This window comes from Cynara cardunculus (assembly GCF_001531365.2).
Source record: "Cynara cardunculus var. scolymus isolate 2C chromosome LG 11, CcrdV1, whole genome shotgun sequence".
Taxonomy (NCBI): domain Eukaryota; kingdom Viridiplantae; phylum Streptophyta; class Magnoliopsida; order Asterales; family Asteraceae; genus Cynara; species Cynara cardunculus.
This window is the reverse complement of record NC_037538.1, coordinates 7,891,982-7,899,349: the sequence shown is the minus strand read 5'-3', so window position 1 is coordinate 7,899,349 and position 7,368 is coordinate 7,891,982.

The following is a 7,368-nucleotide window of genomic DNA, read 5'->3' as shown; positions in this document are numbered from 1 at the left end:
CACATCAACATACCCCTTGTTGAGGCAATTGAGCAAATGCCTAGTTATGCTAAGTTTCTGAAGGACATCTTAAGCAAGAAGAAGAAGTTGACTAAGTATGAGACTGTAGCTCTTTCCGAAGGATGTAGTGCACTTTTGACCAATAACATACCCCCTAGGCTTAAAGATCCAGGGAGTTTTACCATTTCTTGTTCAATAGGTGGGAAAGAGATAGGGAAAGCCTTATGTGACTTAGGAGCTAGTATTAACCTCATGCATTTGTCTGTCTTTAACACCTTAGGCATAGGAGAGGCTAGACCTATCACAGTTACACTCCAGCTAGCAAATAAGTCCATTGTATACCCCAAAGGAAAGATAGAAGATGTGTTAGTACAGGTTGATAAGTTCATATTTTCGGCATATTTTATCATATTAGAGTTTGAGGCTGATAAGGACATTCTGATTATTTTAGGAAGGCCTTTCTTAGCCACCAGAAGAACTTTGATAGATGTCCGGAAAGGAGAGTTGACCATGAGGCTTCAAGACCAAAAGGTCACATTTAATGTCTTCAACTCCTTAAAATATCCTAATTATCTGGAAGAGTGTTCGGGCATAACTAAAATAGAAGAAGAGGTTATTGAGGAAGGAATTCAGTAAAACCTTAAGTTGGAAGAAGAGAGTGTAGAGGAATTAGAAGAAGAAATTGTTTAGGAAATAGAGGCAATAGGAAATGATTTTGTGCCAGTAGAGGTGTCAGCCTTTGAACTTTTGGAAATACGTGATAGGAAGGGTGTGGAGAATCATGTAGCAGACCAATTATCTAGGTTAGAGAAACCTGAGATGGGGGGAGGTGACATTATAGAGACTTTCCCAGATAAGAGAATCTTGATGGTGCAACAACAAAAAACACCAATTGGTATGTCCCCATACAAGTTAGTCTATGGAAAAGCCTGCCATCTGCCTTTAGAACTAGAGCACAAAGCATATTGGGCAATCAAAGAGCTCAATATGTCTTTGAATGAAGCCGGAAAGAAAAGGAAGTTACAACTCTGTGAGCTAGATGAACATAGGTTGTTGTCCAATGAAAATGTCAAGCTCTATAAAGAGAAAACTAAAAGTTGGCATGATAACAGAATCCAGCACAGAGAATTGAGAGAAGGCCAACATGTGCTTTTGTTTAATTCTAGACTGAAGTTATTCCCTGGAAAACTTAAGTCTAGATGGTCTGGACCTTTTCTTGTTTTTAAAGTGTACCCTTATGGAGCAGTGGATTTGGTAAACCCGGAAGATAACTCTATTTTCAAGTTAAATGGCTAACGGGTAAAAGTGTACCATGATCCGGCAACAGTCTCAGAACAGCACTCTAAGAGTTGTGCTGCCCCTTGCTAAAAATCTCAAAATCCCCCTTGGACTTCTTAAAAGTCCACCTTTGTTTGTAAATAAGTTTTAATTTCATAGGTTGTTTGTGTTTTAAAGTTATTAAGGTTTAATGTGATTTTGAATAAAGATTGGTAAGCTGCTCATAATGCTGCAGCATTCTAGGTCTGCAGCTTTGTATGAAATGAGAAAAGTTGGATGGGCTTTATTTTTAAATTTCTCTTGAAAATTTTTATTTTTGTTGGTGTTTGGGGAAGGTTTTGGCGTCAGGTTTTTTGAAAAGAAGAAAGGAAGAGGGTGAAAGATGCTTTGAGAAAAAGTCTGAGAAAGGTACATGAAGGTACATGAGGGTACATAAGTACACTTACAAACATCATTTTTTGTACCCTCCTAACCCAACTTTTCAATCATGGGTCTTGTATGTCATATTTTTTTGAAAAGATGAGAAGCAAGGGTTAAGTCTAATTAATGGAGGGTTTTTGAAAAAAAAATAAAAAATTAATTAATGGCTTTGTACTTTGTTGTTAAAACCACCGGCCATATCCCCTCTCAACCCACTACCCTTGTCTTTAACCATCATTAACTAGTACTTTTCTCCACTAACCCAACCTTTCAATCATCCATTTTATTTTCCCTCCATCACTCTAGAAACCAACTCTCATCACCGTCCCAAGCCAACCTCCATCACCCTTGGTCACTTACTATTTTCCACTATTTCTCCTCCCTCATTTTCATCTTTCATCTTCTCCATCACAACCATGGCAAGAGTTAAAAGGTCGGCTGTTCGGGACCCACCACCGACGAATGTACCTGTGCGAAGAAGTAACCGGCGACGAGCGGCTGTAAAGGCTCCAAATACAGAACCTGAGATGGTGGAACTTAGTGATAATAGTTCCTCACCAACAATGAGCGAAAGAGCTGAAAGAAATGAAGCAGAAAATGGAGGAGATGGTGAGCAAGAAGGTGAAGAAAATGGAGGAGATGTGATAAGCCCAAATTTATACATTTTTTACGTCAAAGTACCCTGAGATTAATGTCAATTAGATGCTTAAATAGGTCCAAGTTAATTTTGAGTTGATATATATAACTTCTTGGGGATAATTAAGTTGAAAAATTAATTATTTATGTGGCCCAAACAGCAGCCCAAGTTTGCTGCACAAACAGCAGCCCAAGCCGTGTAAAGAAAAAAAGAAAAAGAAGAGAAGAGAAGAGAAGCAGCAAACAGCAGCAGCCTCCCAAAACAGAAACAGAGCGAGAGAGAGACGTGGGCGGTGCGATGGAGACGGGACTTCGTGCAACCATCGACATGGGCAGCAAGGGCAGAAATCGTGAGGGTTGTGCCGATGGAACGGGGGGATTAAAAAAAGGAGAAGTCATCGAGAGGAGGCAGCAGCCGGGAGGAAGAAATCGAGCAGCAGGTTGTTCGATTGGACAGCAAAGGAGCTATCGATTGAAAGCAGTCAGTCGAGAGAGGCAGAAATCGAGGGCAGAACCTATCGATTGGGACGAAAACCTGTGGCTCAAGACAGAAATTGAAAAGGGAGAAATCGAGATGCTGTAAATTGAGAAAGGGCAGTAGCACGGCCGAATTCGATTACACCATTGGAGTCGATTTTGGAGCGGGTTTTATAGGTTCTTCCTAAATTCCAATTTACAAGCATTTTGTAAGTACTCGATTTCCAATTCCTAGTATGTGTAGCTAATTTTCAAACTTCTAGTAATGGGTATGTGATTACTTTGAATATGGATTCGTTGAGACTCAAGTCAATTTTAATATCATTTGAAGCTATTTATGCGATTTTAGAGTTGAATGCTTATCGTTGTGAATTGGATATTTTGAGTAGGATCCCTAGTTATGTCTAATTCAATTTCGAGTTGCTAGATAAACCTTTAAGTCCGTAATTGCTTTTCGGTTTATTGAAGTAGCACACGACACACAGTTGACATTTATGTTAAATGATGATGTTGTAAGATCGTATAATCTAATTTAAACAATCGGCGCTCGATTGTCAATTAGTGTTGGGTTTGTTTGACGTTAATGCAATTGGCAATTAAATTCTAAGTCCGTGACTAGGTTTGATTAGCTAATTAGAGGTTAGTCGTAGAGTGTTCAAGACTGATCATGCTTTTATAACGAACAATATATTGACGCGTGTCGATGTCCTAACCAACTTGGTTTCTTTTGAGAAAATAGATTGAATGAGTCGATGATATATAATCCAAAGAATTAGTTGATTGATGCTCATTACTAGTCTCGTTCTTATTATTGTTTAAAGTTTCCAATTTATTTTGCGTTTTTAGGTTATTTATAAATCTTCCAACCCCCCCCCCCCCTTTTTTATATATAGTTTTATTGTTAATGAATTTGCACGAGGTTACGTCTTGGACTTACGGTTAATACCGAGTCCCTGAGGAGATGTCCCTACTTATCGCTATCACAAGTGTGTTTTAGAGATAATAGGCTTATTTTATAAAATTCTATTATTTGCCGGACTCGACACCCGTCAAGATGGTGAGCAAGAAGGTGAAGAAAATGGAGAAGGGGCTGAAGAGCCTCAAAGAAGAGAACAAGAGGTTGAAGAAGAAGAACCAACAACTCAAAGATGCAGCCATGGAACCACATGCCACACATCCTACTCCCTTTGAGTAGGACAGGTTCATTCATTCATCTTTAGCTTCCAAATTTTATTTTTTATTTGAGGCTTGGGATAGTTTTATATATTTTTAGTTTTATTTTCATACTTGATTACATAATCATTGTTTATAATTCTTGATCTCATAGCCTAAATAAATTTGAGGGTAAATAGCCATTCACTTATTAAATGTGTTCTTGCTAGAACTAGCATGTGTCTTTTCTTGAAGCAAAATTTCACTCACACACCAAGTCACAATTGGGTATGATTTAGGCCATTCTTCATTTAACTCTCAAAGTAGCCACTTGTAGCCTTATACACTTTCCACCAACATAGCCAATGAAGGCATTGTCAAAAGTCCAAGTTTGGGGGAGGGTATACCACAAAGGCCAAAATTCCAAAACAAAAGAACAAAGCCCTAAAGCCTTTGTGGGATCTGTTTTAAAGCACAAAAATGTCTCATAGGGGCAATGTGCATGCTTTCATCATAAAGTGCACAAAGTGCCAAAAATTTAAAAAATTAAATGATCAAGCATAATTGAAAAAGGCAAAATGAGAAGAAAAAAAATAGCCAAAGAGAGGAGAGCCTTAAACAAGTCCTATTGACCCTATCAAGAAGAGGTGTGTTGAGTTCATTAAAGAAAAGACTAGTGCTAGCATATGGTTCATACATGAAAAGTAGGCTATGAATGGTTTGCTAAAAAATTATGAAGGGCTATGATGTTCATAAAGGATATGCTTTGCTTTATGTGTGCACTTACTGCCTTGATCTTGTATACCTTACTATATTGAGTCATTTTTTTGTTGTCATTTGGTTTCTTGGGGACAAGCAACACTTTAAGTGTGGGGGTGTGATAAGCATGGTTTATTACATGCTTAAAGTATCCATTTCTTATGTTTAATAGGTAGATTTTCCTAGTTTATCTCAACCTTGAGTCATTTTTACTTCCTTATTTTTCATTTGTTATGTTTGGAGCTAAATGTGATGATGAATTTGTTTTTACAACAATTTGGAGTAGATGACATCTTTTGACTTACAACACTGCACTATAATGTTGCAGCATTCCAGCAGCATTGCCCGGATCCGTTTTGGCTTTTTGGAGAAGTGCTTATTGGTTAAGCCATTGTCAAGGATATGGAGGTCTGAGCTGAAGAAGCCCTCGTTTTGACCCTCAAACAGTTGGTGAAAAGAGTGGAGAAAACTTTTTGATGACATGTTGTGATGAAGATGATACCTCATTTTCCTTGTCTCCTCAAATGTATCTTCACCACCTTTTTATGTTTTTGTCTTTAGCACATTTGTGGGTATAAAAGAGAGCCTTGTGCTTCTCTTTTGTTATGATCCCCTGGACATTTTTTGTTCCAATTTGTACTCCCAAAAACACTCTCAAACTATTAGTAATATTTACAAGCTTTTAAGTTTTAAATATTGTTCTTCATATTTTGTCTTTTATTTATTTAATTATTATCATTTATTTTACGTCTTTACTTTCCGTCATTTACTTTCAGTCATTTGCATTCATGTCTTTACTTTATGTCATTTATTTATATTATTTACTTTCCGTAATGAGTAGCTAATTCCATTAGCTCGGGTGTAGGGTAAAGGGTGAAATGTTAAACCGAATGAAAGTGGACATTGTTTCGCAATAACAATGTTCCACTATTTCATTCAAGTTTTATAAAACCAAGCACACTTCTTGACGAGTTGATCACTTTGAAAGTGTTAAAGTGCAATGGACTTAGAGATAAACCATGATAGGCACGTCAGCTTGAATGATATGAGAGGTAGACTTGAGAAAGTTGCCGACAAGGAGACTTGTCATTTATGTTTTTCAAACTTAGCTCCCGACGGATTGGTCACTCTCTAAAAGTGTCAAAGTGTGATATATTCAGAGATGAAATATCAAGAACACGCCAACTTGAATGATATGGGAATCGGCTCGAAAGAGTGATTTTTAACAAAGAGATTTGTTTAGCCATATATCTTGAAGACACTATTTTGTCACTATCCCTGGTCCGAACACCACATAGAGATATGGGTGCAAAACTATAATATAGTGCAAAGGTGAAATCCGAGAGGAATACCTTCAAGATAAATGGTGGGACTAGTTCTTCCACAGCTTTGTCTGCTGGATTTTTTGTTTACGTTTCACCCCAAATCTTACACCCGTGCTACCTTTATTATCCTGCTTTATTATTCCGCTTTATATTATGTTATATTATCTGTGTTAACTCGGAATCAAACTAAAGTCTTCGTTTTCGTCATCTGAAATCTTTTCTTTTATTAGACTCTTATTTAACTTTTGCTCCAATCCCTGTGGACGATATTCCGGTACTTGTACCACTTTATTACTTAAAAAGACGACATTAGGCTGTATTGTATACTTGCTTTATAGCCCAATTTCATTAAGTCTAAAAATAAAGGATTTGACCGACCATGTGTCTTACTCAAACAAAGATCATGAGAACCAAAATCATAAAATCGATTTGATTGGGTAAAAGACATTTTTTTTTTATAAAAGATTGAAATGCCACTCATATAACAGAATTTTTCTAATAGTGTTAAAGGGAGGGGCCAAAGTTAAACCATTTATAAATCACGATGGGCATCTTATATTTTCGAAACTATAGAAACAAAAATTGTTATTTTCGACAAACCATGGGGACCAAATTTATAGTTTACTCTTAAAAAAAATTAAATATGAATACACATCGTTTGGTCGGAGCTTGAAGAAACATCTCAAACCATCCAAATATCTACAATTCATTTTTATTTTCAATTGTCCCGATTTATTACCATCTATACTACCGCTATTCATTTACAATTTCAGGATGGTCCCACTTCATTCATTAACTAATTTGTAGATTATAGTATATATTCCAATTATTATTTCATGATACATAATTCTTTATTTTAATTTAATACTAATTAAAATATAAACATTAATTTCAAATAAACTACTAATGTATGATGTAATAATATAATATTTATTAATTCAATTTAATTAAAAATAATATACATATATATATATATATATAAATATATACATACACGTAAATTATTTTTTTAAATAAGATTAATCTATTTAATAAAAAGATAACTTGATGTTGAGTTATACGTAGAATATATTGTATTATATAAAAAATAATTATTTTAACAGACTATATTGTATTATACGTAGAATATATTGTATTATACAAGTCCTTTAAAAGACTTTTAGAAGTCCTTTAGAAGACTGACACGAGTACTTTTACCCAAACTATGATGATATGCTACAAAATTATTTGGCCGTCACGGTATTGCTACGAGGTTGAAATGAATGTTATAATAAATTAATTTGGTTTTATTGTCAATAATAATAAATCAAATTGATTTTAA